The sequence below is a fragment of the Lepisosteus oculatus genome, chromosome 21 (assembly GCF_040954835.1).
Source record: "Lepisosteus oculatus isolate fLepOcu1 chromosome 21, fLepOcu1.hap2, whole genome shotgun sequence".
Taxonomy (NCBI): domain Eukaryota; kingdom Metazoa; phylum Chordata; class Actinopteri; order Semionotiformes; family Lepisosteidae; genus Lepisosteus; species Lepisosteus oculatus.
In genome coordinates this window covers 3088937-3102311 of record NC_090716.1, presented here as the reverse complement: position 1 = coordinate 3102311, position 13375 = coordinate 3088937, and the positions used below count along the sequence as shown (strand labels likewise).

At 46.0% G+C, this 13375-nt stretch overlaps 1 protein-coding gene across 1 annotated transcript in view; it reads left to right on the top strand.

Moving 5' to 3' along the window:
* lgr4 (leucine-rich repeat containing G protein-coupled receptor 4) overlaps positions 1 to 13375 on the top strand; it is a 70814-nt gene that overhangs the window by 1704 nt on the left and 55735 nt on the right. The window lies entirely within an intron of this gene.

The following is a 13375-nucleotide window of genomic DNA, read 5'->3' as shown; positions in this document are numbered from 1 at the left end:
TGTAATGCACTTCAAATGACAAGTTCCATTTTTTTAAAACCTAAAGTAGGCACTAGCAGTGTTTTGGGCTTTGAAGTGAACGCCTGCTTTATTGCCGTCATGTTTGAACGGAATTGATCCCGCGAATATTTGATTATAATAATCGCGCTAGACTCCCCCCCGCCGGCGTGCGAATTCAGGTGAAGAACTCGTTGAATCGCCGCTCTTAAAACAAGTCCGCACCACTTATTTCTCAGTGTCACGCCTGATGTTGCATATATATGAAAAACGTGCGTTTTCTATGTTTTGGGGGGCAGAAACAAATGAATACCAGTCGGTGAACACCTGTCGAAATCCCTTCAGAAACATGCCACGCTAACGGGGGCATACTTGAAAACGCACGCTGTGGAAAATCAAGTTGCTGTTCTGATGCGCGATACTTCGGGCTCTTTTTTTATCATCTGTACTGCGCCAAAAGAGAACCTGACTAAGCGTGAGCAATTTCGTTCACCTTCCCCCCTTTCCATAAACCTAGGTAGGTGACTCACAGACCCGAGGATCTGGTAATTAACATGCATTCCCTTCTCCAATCCGCACCGCCGATTGCACAATGTTGCAAGTTAATTATATACTTTGAATCGCTGGGCTTGGGAGTTTCGACAGGAGATACACTTGGGAAGCTCGTGGAGTTCAGCAAATCCAGTTTAATCACCGCTGCCGCACTAGCCAATTGTGACATTCGTGGAAGGGGAAACAGTTTTTACCTGGCCGAATTCCCAAACGGTAATTAAAATGTACACACTCTTGGCAGTAGAAACCATTGCCACCGGTTCACGTAAAATCATGAACTACCCACGTCACTACTGCACAACTGAGAAGTGTACTGCGCGGTTTGTGTTTAAACACAGGCCAATAACTGCACACGCACAGCGAAGTATACATTTCATGTCATGTAACGGCGCATTCATTCAGACGTGAAGTGAGTTGAGTGGTTGATTTAAGGCACGGAGTTTGCCGAAGATCGTTACGCATTCTTGATTTTCATTCTCTTAGATTGTGGGTCTGGTTTTATTTATTTATTTTTATTTTTATTGTCATGCACAGCATAACGGGGGGGGTGGGGACGTTCAGTGCATGGTAGTAAAGTATAAAAGTTTCCACTCAACGAGCTTCTTGGGGATGCATGCTTATGGGAGTGTACTCTACAATAACATTTCGATTTGTGGACCTGATACTGAAAGGACTCTTGTTATGCCAACTCTATAAAAGGTAACAAAGGAAAGGAGGCGTTTTGTCCCCTCTACGTGGTTTGGTTGCTAGTAGCTCATTTATCCAAGGATCGTATCCCACTGGTTCTTGAATGAAGCAAGAATATCCACTCATCATCCATATGGATGGATAGGTTGTTCCCGCCTCCTGCCACTCTTGGTGTAAAGACGAGTCTCCTGTTCTCGGTTCGAAGTGCAATTTCCCCCTGGTTTCTGTTGCCATCCCGTGGCTCAATGCCTTTGAGGACTCTGAATACTTGAATTGAGTCCCCTTGTAGTCTTCACTATTCAAGACTAAAAGAGTCAATTCTTTTCGCCTGTCAATATAGGACATTCCTCTGAGCCTAGGAGCGTATCCGGTTTCTCTTCTCAGTGTTGATTCCGGAGCAGCAGTATCTCTTGTAACACACTGACCAAGGCTGTACACAGTATTCTAAATGAGGTCCTGCTAAGTGCATTGTGCAATTTTTACATAATATCCTTTTATGTATATATAAATATTTTTTCTAGTTCTTGAAGGGGGGGGGGGGGAGAATCTGGGTGAACATTTTTTTTTTTTGATGTTGAAAGAATCCCCAAATGATCTCTTTTGTCTGACACACCTTCACTGGCTGGACTTCAGATGTAACTTGCATGCAGTCATTTCTGAATGGGCCAGTGCACACAGCATGTTTCAATTTACATGGCTGATAGATCACTCACTGAACTCCATGGTGAATTGCGTGCATGCGACTGGGCTAGAAACTGATATCGTTTTCTGCTTTGCCCGGCGTGCTCATTCTCTACGGTTCTTGTCAATTTGGAAGAGGTTTTGTCTCGAAAATTACCTTCATCTGTCGTGCTGCGATTTGTTTTTTCTCTACACACAGATGAAGCTGCCATTCAGCGGAAGAAGAACAGAACCATACTGTAAACTGCGCTGTGAAGGGCATCAAGTGGTGTTGTGATGGCTTCCAGCGTTGCTACTGTACGGAGCTGAGCTGTGGAACAGTTTCAGATTTGTACCTGGCAGTGTGCAGTATGTGGTTTGCTTTGTGTTTGCCTAGTGAGGTAGATAAACAGTGTTTAACTAGCTGAGTTCCTTGCTGTTGTTGCTGGTTTTTCCCCTCAGAAATCTCTGATAACATAGGCAGGCTGACGGGCAGAGAGGCTCAGACACTCTGTCCATCTCTTGAAATGCAACTTTGGCCAGTGGGCTCTTCTCAATAGGAGGTGTGTTGGCGTAAAAAGCTCATTTTTTCTTCAAGGAAGGAATAGGGCAGCGGTTGTTTTTACAATGTTGGCTGCCACCCTCTTCCCTGCCCCCCCCCCCCACCAAACGCCAAGTCCTGCAAGAGGGAAAGAAGTTTCCTCGTGAGCTTTTCACCGATGTGTTGTGCAATGGAAACGCTCTAGATGGAGGAGGCAAACCTGTTGTGCAGAAGGAATGGTGCTCTTTTTACCTCTTGTGGCGCTGCAAGCTGAAATGCACTTTGACCTCCTGTGGCACTGGATGCTGAAATGCACTGTGGGCAGTCCCATGGCGCTCTGCTCTCATCGGCAAGTAAGCCAGAGCAACCTTCCTCTTGCCAAGGAAGGGTCAAGATCTGTGCTGACAAAGTGCCGTTGGGTTTATGGGAAGTTTTGAAGTCCTGCAGAGTTTTTACTGGGCGTGTCAAGCCACACTTGGGAAACCACTCCAATTTGTAATGTATTCCTTTATTGCTGCTGTGTTCTTCATTTCCTTCATCACCGTCCCCTGCCTTCTGTCCACGTCCAGATTTGAAAGTGCCCCCCTGGGTTTTCAGCTTGTTGGGCCCCTGCTTTAATTTGCTCGCCCGCTGTGGCGTTTTGATTGCGGAGGGGCCAGCGTTTGGCAGTCTGACTCCCAGCTTGGGGCAGAACATTTGAGGTTGAACCCGATCAGAGCCGTTCAGGGATTCCAGAAGAACTGGAAGCTTGCATGACGTCACGAGGCTGAAGCCAAAATTAAAGGGGAACTGCAGCACTATTTGTATATTTCGGGGTTAAAAAGAATCAGCATTCATGAGTGCACTTCAAACCACGATGAAAGTAAAATATGCCCAGTAACTTGTAAAACCTCCAATTTACATCACAAAATAGATGAAATTGCCAGGTAAGTGTAGCATCATAATCTGCTATTCAGAATGAGGCAATAAGACTTCCAATGAGGTGAAGCTGCCCTATTACGCTGTAAACATGCAGGCTTGTGAATACATCTGCTCTAATCTTTCTCTCGACATTGTGGTGGTTTTGCTGATAAATGGAACTTATTTGTTAACCCAGAACATGTCGGGACAGTTCTGCACAACCTGTGCTTATTCACTTGTCCATCACAGTACATCAGTCGTCACAGTGACTAGTGAGCAGGAAGGGCTGCTTCACATCACAATTCTCGTGAACTCTCGCCCTCGCCCGTGGTGAGAAACCGCGGGAGATTTGCGACAATATGGCGGGACTTTCACAAAGTTCATGGTTTTGTGCTTAATTTGAAATTAGTCAAGTTTTTCCCGGTCGTCAATGAATTTGTTTCTACTGAGCTATAATAACTGGTCGGAGAAATTGGCCTCTTTTTAAAAAAACAGGCGCACGACTTGGGACCCGATGTGGAACCCCAGAGCATGCATGCAGACAGGCTAGCACTTTGGCTCATTAAGAGAGGGCTGGGAGTCCCCCAGATAGCAATCATGTACTTGAAAAAAGAGTAACATGTCATTCTGAATAATTGCTGTTTCGTAGTGCTGTCGCTTTGCGTTACTTACAGGCACAAAAGCCTTTTTGATTACCAGCATGCTATCACAAAGCCCTGACAACAGTTTTGGAAAACAGGTAAATGCCCTGAAGTGATTGTTATTTTTAGGAGCTTGGCATGCGTGTGCCCTGTTCTGGCTGCTCTCTGAAAACATGCAGGGGGGAGGAAAGATGTTTTGAAAGAGAACGGGCCCCTTTGCTGAAGTCTGCAATGCCTTCACAGCAGCGTTCTGAATCCAGCTAGCTATCCGTCTGTACATTCGTTTATGGTACCGGAAATGAAAAGGTGGAGCACAGGTCTGAAAATCCCAAGATTTCAGCACAAAAACATAGGCCTTTTTTGTGTTAGGAAGGTTCCAGTGTTCGGCGATTGTGCGTTAATTTAGCAGCAACTGTAATTCTGCGTGCTACATCTGGGCGCTAAAGAGGAATTCCTACACTGGCTGTCAACTTTTTTTAACTGAGTTCTTTGGTTGATTTTCCCTGAAGTGTCCTCTGGTATCCCCTCCCCCCCAGCTGCCCCACACAAACACACACCCCACCCCCGTGGTCCTGTGTGTTTCTTCTGTACGCCTCAGTAGATACCCGGGACCCTGACCTGTCGTCCCCCTGCAGGGTGTGATGGCTGCAGCCTGACATTCAGAGGCCTTGTCGCCCAGAAACCATATGGAACCTTTCTCTGCGTCCGCGTCCGCCTTCGTCCATCTCCTCTCCACCAGCTTGGACAGCGGAGAGGGGTGTTGTTCTCGTCCCTTGGTTGTCGGGGTGATTTGAGGGCCAGCTGTACACAGACAGGCCCAGAGGTATTTTGGAGGGACGGAGGTGAATGTGTCACACTGTTCGGAGCTCTCATGAACAAGCAGTGAACTTAACCCCCCCCCAGCGTTGGATGAGCATGGACACAACACGATGGGGGCTGCCATCCCCCCCATCTTTTCCCCTGCAGTGCACCTGCAGCTGGGATAAACATGAAGTATAGGCTGTAAACTGACCTGCAAGAAGTGCGTCTCCTTTTTTCTGTGTCAGTGGTGCACCGTGTCACAGAAAGGTGACTTTGGGAATGGAAAAGGTTTTAAAAGATCACCTTAATAAAAGGGTAAAAAAAATAGAAAGATCCATTCTTTCTGTCCGTGTCAGGATTTAAAAGTGCCCCCTGGGTTGTGTGCTTATGTTCTTATTCCATACCTTGTAGAGATTGTGTTTAAAATATAAATCAGAGAACTGCAAAAGCAGTAAAAAAACAGCTACTTGTGAGTGGAAATTATATTTTTGTTCCGTTCTTGTTTAAAGTTATGGCCTATATTTGTTGCCATTGTTATAATAGTCTGTTGAAAAGGAGATTAATCAGTTTTTATTTATACAGGCAGTGTTCATGACTGTTCATGTTCTGTCTTTTGTTGTTTTGTGCTGCCGGTTTAAGAGAATACAAAGGAGGGGACGTTTTAATGCAACACCGAGTTTGTTCAGGTTCCGACGCTGTTAGGGCACAGAAATGCTGAAGATTTCTGCTGGAGTCTGGTCATTTTTTTTTTAATTCTGGCTTGAGTCTTGAAGCTATTGTACAGTCTGTATGTGTTTAGTCAACTTTTCTGTGGTATGTTAATGTTTGATGGTTCTGTAAATGCATCTTTAGCTCTTGGGAAGAGCAGAACACACTGGAGTTGATTCAGGGACATGCCAACACACCAGTGTTCGATAACCTTACTGGCAGCCAAGTCAGTCAATCATCTACTCCTTCTAAGTAAACTACAGGTTCGCAATTAAAGGTGTACATTATGACTAAAGTGAATTCTGTTTCTCACGTTGATTACTTTTATTTGTCTTTAAGAGTGTCTGAGTGCCTTGTGCAATGTATCTTTTGTAAACTCTCCGGTTTCTATGGGTGCAGTTTTAGACTGCATGCCTGTCCTTTCCTCAGCTGGGCTGAAAAAATAAATAATGGCTTTCTCTTGCATTAAAACCGCAATGCACAGGGCGCTGCAGCTCAGTTCTCAGGTAAAAAATGGTTTTTATTCCTCTTCCCCACAGGGGAATGTCCATGCATCCAGGAAAAAAAAATCATTTCAGGATTTACTGAGTTATAGGCTTTTGTGTAAATAGTATAATGAAGCCAAAACACAAAGCACTGTGATATGCATTTGTCTGTGCTAAGTGGCTTACCAGCGTAGAGGAGTAGTTGCTGAATGATTGTCTGGGATGTTGCTGTCCTTGGCCAGACCTGTCCCCAGTGTAGCACCCTTCTCATAGCTATTGAACTCCTTCAAGATTTCAGAAGAGCAAGTAGGAAACATGATGAGGACAGACCACTCGTGCCCGATTACTGACAAGACGTCAAGCCTCAGTCTGTACGGATCCAAGGATCTTAAGCTTGATTAACACCCTGGCCTTGGGAATCTGTTCCCTGCACAGGTTATTCGCTGTGCAACAAAAAAAAAGTATCTTGAGAAAAATGGTTCAAAAATTCAATCCTGCACTGATACCTGTCTCCACATTTAGTCATCACTTTCTGGTCTTTCTTTAACCACACTTTTGCCCTTTCGAATTGTGAAAACCTCAATCCATGGTCTGTATATCTTTCAGAGAACTGTTATTTGAATGTTTGTACATATTGCTGTAATGTCAACTCACTGAGGATTATTATTTTGTTTTGTCGTCACGTCCTTGAGTCTGAAGGACCCATGCAGTACAGCAGTGTGACATGCTGGTCTCTTTGTCGCTGGTTTCTTAAGCTCTTTTTTTTTTTAAAAAAAAGTAGCGTCTTGACACTGTTTTTGGGGGCAGTGTTCTTCTTGGGGAAGGCGGACGTCTCGTCCTGGAGTCGGAGGCAGTTGTTGTAATTGCGGTTTGCGCTCGAGTGAAGCAGGATTAATTGTGTGCGTGTGTGTGTGTGACCACTTTGATCTGTTGCTGATCAGCGTGTACAGTGTTGAGTCTGAGTGGAGTTCCTGGCCCCTATGCGGCTGTTTTGTTTGAAATCATTTCTGATCTAGAGGAACTGATACGTAATACTGCCTGACTGGTATTCAGGAATTTAAAAATTGCTTTCTTTCCATTAATGTCCTGTAGGGCCTGCTTTATTCCTTTTCATAATTCTGCTCAATGAGGTGTACAGTTACCCAGACAGATTAGATAATTGTACTTTCCATTATTATCCTTTTTTTTTTCTTTATCGGCCCGTATTATGCCATTTCCTTTGTAAACACTCGTATTTCTGGTGTATGAAATACCCATATTACATAAGAACGGATTTCGCTGACTGCATTGCCACTGACGAGCAAGGGCAGGCAGGCCAGAGTGGTTTGCAAACTATAGTTTTAAATTTACTTTTGAAAAGCAGTGGGTCTGGCCAATACTAGTGTTGCAGAAGCTGTTCACAGGTCTGCTCGCACCTGTACATCAGGAACAGTCCTGTTGATTAGTTGGTAAGCGGGTTAGCCCCGTGCAGTTAAATAATAATAATAATAATAATAATAATAATAATTGCTTACACTTATATAGCGCTTTTCTGGACACTCCACTCAAAGCACTTTACAGGTAATGGGGTCTCCCCTCCACCACCACCAATGTGCAGCATCCACCTGGATGATGCGACGGCAGCCATAGTGCGCCAGAACGCTCACCACACATCAGCTATTAGTGGGGAGGAGAGCAGAGAGTAATGAAGCCAATTCATAGATAGATAAGATCGTAAGGGAGATCGTCAAAGAGAACAGGCAAATTGTCCCATCTACTTCGGCTTGGACCCTTGGAAATAATCAATCTGAAGGCTTTCAGCTGTTTCTTTGAAGGAAGCCAGGGTGTCAAGTTCAACAGTGCACCTGGGTGAGGCTTGTTCCATCCTCCCACAACCCTTTGTGTAAAGATGCACTACCCGTTCTCAGTCTTTAACATACCTCCCCTTAGTTTGCCTTTGTGTCCTCTGCTGTTGATCCTGCAGAAGTCCGTTGGGTTGACTTTGTGGATACTATACCTATGATGATTTTGAACATTGGAATGAAGAGATTATTAATGTATTTGGTTTGAATTTTTGTTTTAAACCAAAGCGACTTAGCATCTTAACATTCTCCATTAGGTTCCTTTACTGGAGCAGTCTTGATTGCTCAAGGGGAACGGGAAAGGTGTCTCCTCCCCACCTGTGAACTCTTGATCTTCCTGTTCCATGTTTCTGCTGTTAAGGACGAAAGCGAGTTTCTTCCTTTGACCTGTCCGTTTAAGGCCTTCTGCTCAGGTCCCTGCGAGGGGGTAGTGGTTCGAGCTCTGGCCTCGGGACCGGAGAGACTTGAGTTCATATCCTGGGTGAGGGGCTGCTCTCCCCAAGCCTGCTTCTTCAGAACCAGAAAAAAAAGCCTTTTTGTATAAACGGGGTCTCCAGGTCTTCATTGCAAATTAGAACCTGTTCTCTGGGGAGCAGAGGAGCATGTTGTTGTAGGTGTTGTAAGGCTGTGAACTAAAAGGCTCCAGTCTCAGACCTTGGCGTGTGTGAATTCTCCTTTCTTCTGTCTCCAGGACGTTACCTGACCTCTCCGCGCCTCCCAGGGTACATGAGTCTCCAACCAAATTCACTAAGCACCGGGCGGTTTCTGTTAGAGATGGGTTTTTCCATACGGATACGGGTCCCGAAACATCAATTAAATACCCTTGTTTAAAAATGAAAACATTAAGAGCAGGACTTTCAATTTATGTAGGCCTTTTCTATTGTTCCGGAATTCTATTTATGGGGTTTTGAAACTTGTACTAAAATAGGTGGGAACTCAGAACGAGTACAGTAATAAATGAGCGTCCCACGCAGTCCGTGCTCTTCGGTTTTCGTACCCTAGCACGCTTTCTTTCGCTCTGTCTTCTGCTCCGCGGTGACGGACTGGGGGAGCTGGTGGGTACGCGCACGGCGGGACTGTGCAGGAACTGGGCCAGCCTGCCCTTTCTTTGCCTTTGTTTCTGTCTCGCTAGCTCCGCGCCGAAGTTCCCTATTCACACGCGAGCTGAATGGCGCGGCCTTGTGCGGTGTGAGGTTTCCTTTCTGGAGTGACCCCTCCCCCCCTCTGCGGACAGCCACGGGGCAGGAGAGGAAGACTTTCTCACGGCCCGCCACCTCCTCCGCGCCCGTGTCGTCTACGCCTCGGACCGGGGAGGTCACCTTGGGGTCCCCACCTGACGTGACACCCCCAGACTGGGCGTCCATGAGTGGCCGTCCCTTCGCTCGGCTGCCCTGGGCTGTACCACAGCGTTATTGCAGCTGCATGCGGAATTATTTTCTTTAAAAATACATACTGTGCCATCCACTCAAATGGCACATGTTATACTATAAAGGAATGTTCTTTTTTTTTCTTCTCCTCGCCAGTCAGACGAGCCGAGGGCACGGTGGGGAATTTGTCTTGCAAGACAAACCCGTTCAGCTAAGTTGCAGCTATCATTTGCAATTCAAACTGGTGAAAAGGAGACCAAACTGAGCCCAGAGATCTGCAGCCCTGGCCAGCCCCCACCGTGAGGCTCGGTACACATTAACACGTCAGTAACTGGCTGCGCTTAGTGTACACAGCTCTGCTTGTTCAAGACACCAGACGCTTTAAAAAAAATTGTTCTGTGCGGACTTCCATTATGGGATTTTTTAAAACGTGTTTTTAAAGTGTTCCTTACAGATTCCCCTGAGGGGATCCATGTGCTAAACCTCTGACTCCTTTTCCAGGTCTTTTGCGTACTAATTCTTTCCCAATCCTGTCTAGTTCAAAAGGAACCAGTAATAACGTCTGTATCGGGCAGAAGAGCTCGGTACAGGCCTATCGATCGGTTATTGAGCAATTACTATTGTCCGCAATCGATGAGCTCATTATGAGCTAATATCCGTGGTGCAAATATTTATCCACAGGTGCTGCGGATGAGGACAAGTCCACCATTGTTCGCTTGACACAGTCACTGACCAAGCCCAGCAGCGCAGTCTAAACTGAATGACATCCTCTGTCGTTTTCCTGTCTGTAGAGCTTCCTTGCTGAACTGCAGTCATATTACCTGTATCTGTGGATTGTAAACGCATCAATCTCCTTTTTTTTGTTACTTTTTATTGCCATCCAATATACACTAATAATTGAATGTGAACTATTCTGAGCATTGGGAAAATCCTGCAAAGTTCAGTCGTCTATGGTCAGAAAACCACTAGGGTTTTAGCACCACAGGTGAGAAAAACTGGTCAGAGCCTTTTAGTTTAGATTGATTTTACTAAGAGGCAGTTGATTGTGAAGGTTTGGTATAGCTCGATTCTCCCCCTCAAGAGTTAAGGATTGGTTGTAACTAAACCCTCTGCCGTCCTGAGTCACTGGTCCTGATCATCAGATTGTTTTGCAGTCACCTTCCACAATGTCCAGTGACCCAAGAATTCCTTGAGGTGTCGATTGCTGAATGTTTTAACCTGGCGTGCCAGTCTGAGCTGGTGTGCTGTAATTATTTACAGGAATGCAGGCTGGCACAAACATCTTCAGGTTATTCTTGTTGGGGAAATTAGTTCAGTTCAGTTGATTTGTCATATGCACAAGTGCAATGAAATGCTTATTTGCATGTATGGTCCAATACAAGGACATTAGGAGTGGTGGCCCTGTGGCTCAGGATCCGCGCCTGTGGCTGGAAGGTTGCCGGTTCAAATCCCGCGGCCGGCAGAGGAATCCTACTCTGCTGGGCCCCTGAGCAAGGCCCTTCACCCCAACTGCTCCAGGGGTGCTGTATAAATGACTGACCCTGCGCTCTGACCCCCAGCTTCTCTCCCTGTCTGTGTGTCTCATGGAGAGCAGGTTGGGGTCTGCGAAAAGACGAATTCCTTAAGCAAGAAATTGTATATGGCTAATAGAGTGATCTTATCTTATCTTATAAACACAGAACGGCAGCAGCACCAACAACAGAATTAAATAAAGCACAACTTAAGATACAAGTCAGCACAAGCAGTGGAGGGGGAACAAGCTGGGATATTATTCTGTTACCTCAGTGAAAGTGCTGTTGATCATTCTGGGGCTCATAGATGAGTTTGAGCCAACTGCTTGGTGCTGTGGTGCTGTGAACTGCACCTCCGAAAGAAGATAGATGAGACTTTATTGATGCCGAAGGGAAATTGATGTGGAAGATGGACTCCAACACTTGACAGATTGGCCGCTCCTCAGGAGTGAAGCCATGTCTCCTTCTGGAATGCCAATCAATGCAGATCACCTGTTTTTCCAACAGCCCAGCCTGCAGGTCTCACCTGGTTGTCTGAAAACTGCAAAGCTAAGAGATTTGTACCCTGCCCATGAAATTAAACTCCTGAACATGCAATGATCCATGATTGCACTGGACTTGATTTTACTGTTGTTCCAGTGTACAGTTCTTCCACAATGGCTGAAACCCCATTTTTACTCAAAGCTGCCAGGACTATAGAGCCATGTTTTTAGTTCTGCGACCACCTTTTTGCTAGGAGGAACACATCACTGCGGGGGGCGGCGTGTCTGAGATAAAAAAGCTCAGTAAAATGACAGGTGTGGGACTTTGATTAGAAGGCAAGTGACGGCAACAAAGTTTATTCCCGGGCAAGGATTCAATCACTGTTGCCTTGCAAGAAGTCCTCTTTTGTAGTTTGCATAAAGGAGGGGAGGTCGAGGGAGGGATTATTGACCTCTGTGCCTTACGAAAATCAACAAAGCAAAGCAGGAAAATTATACCGAGACCTTTTGCATTAATCGGCTGTGGCTGTTGAGGGCTAATTAAACGTAAACAAAGCCTACCTCCTCTTCTCAAACCACCCCCCCCCCCCCCCAAAAAAAAAATAGCTTCGACCTGTTTAATTGCTTTCTTGCTGACACTTGTTGTGTCTGTAGAGGCGGCTAATTTCCTGGCGGTTCTTGTTTGTGCCTGAGCAGGGGGCTTAATGGACTTGGGTCTCCCCCTTCGCTGAAACAGATACAGCCCTGCATTCCTGCCTCTGGCCCTGCCCCTCAGAGGTGGGGCAGGCCCATTAGAGTTTAAGAGCTGCTAATTACTTTACAGCCAGGCTGTAAAAGAGGGGGTGGGTACAGACTGCCGCCTGAGTCTGCCTGGCTTTTGTATTGCTGGGCAGTGAAGTGAGAGCCTCCTGTCCCCCTGGCCCCTGTCTGATTAAGGGCTCTGCTGAAGTCAGCTGAAGGCCAGGCCTCGGGCCGGCCTTTCCCCGGGGGAGAAGTGCAGATGATGGCGGCCCCTGAAGAGAATCCGAATCGCACAGGTTGCATCTCAAAGAGATTTCCCCGTGTTGGAAAGGTTTTTGGTTTTCTTTCTGTCTTCTTTTTCCTTCTTGTATCCCTGTTGTTTTTGCACGCCAGGGTCCATTCTTATTCCTGCAGGAATGCGGCTCTCCTTCCGGCGTTAACGGAAGGTATCAGATCTCGCACGCTTGTCCTTCTCCCCCGGTTCGTCTGTTTTTCTCGGGACCTGGCTTGATAAGGGATTCGCCCCATCAGGAGGAAAGAGAGCTGTGAGCTTTTCCGATTAGGGGTGCCTGCTCCTAGTTCTAGGCCTCGATTGGCGGCTCTGACACATCGGATAGTAATCACAGCCAATTTTGGAAATCCTGGGAAAAAGTGTTTCTGCTGTCCACAGCTGGTTTAATTCCAGACACCATCAGCGTTATTTTAAAAAGAAATCAAGGCAGCCAGGGCGGAGTGGTGGCGCCTGTGGCTGGAAGGTTGCCGGTTCAAATCCCGCAGCCGGCAGAGGAATCCTACTCTGTTGGGACCCTGAGCAAGGCCCTTAACCCCAACTCCTCCAGGGGCGCCGTATAAATGGCTGACCCTGCGCTCTGACCCCAAGCTTCTCTCTCCCCGTCTGTGTGCCTGCGATGTCTTATGAAGAGCAAACTGGGGTATTCGGAAAGACAAATTCCTAATGCAAGAAACTGTATATGGCCAATAAAGTGTTCTTATCTTAACAGACAATGTGACCGAAAAAGGATTTTCCCAGAAATGTGCCAGGGAATTTGAGAATTTGAGGATGATTTCCCATTGTGCGATGTGCCATAGACCCTGCTGCAAAATGATTTCTCGGCATTGATTTTGACCAGAGCCACATGAAGGCAGACTGCTTTTTTTCTATCCAAATTGCAAGGAGGCTGTAAGTGATCTTATTGTATATGGGCTGTCGTGGTACAACACTGTTTTCTTCTTCTTATAAACTATTAGATTGAGTAGGTAGCTGCGTCCATATGCATAGGCTGCAATGGAACAAGTAAAGGTTTCTTTTCTATTTTCAGCATGGAATAGACCTTTACTTGTTCCTTTGCAACTATTACATTGGTTTTGTCAAAGATTTTGTTAATAGTACTACCCATATCAATAACCAACACACAGACGCTCTGCGTACTGGAGTAAACTCTAGGTGAATCATTGAATCAA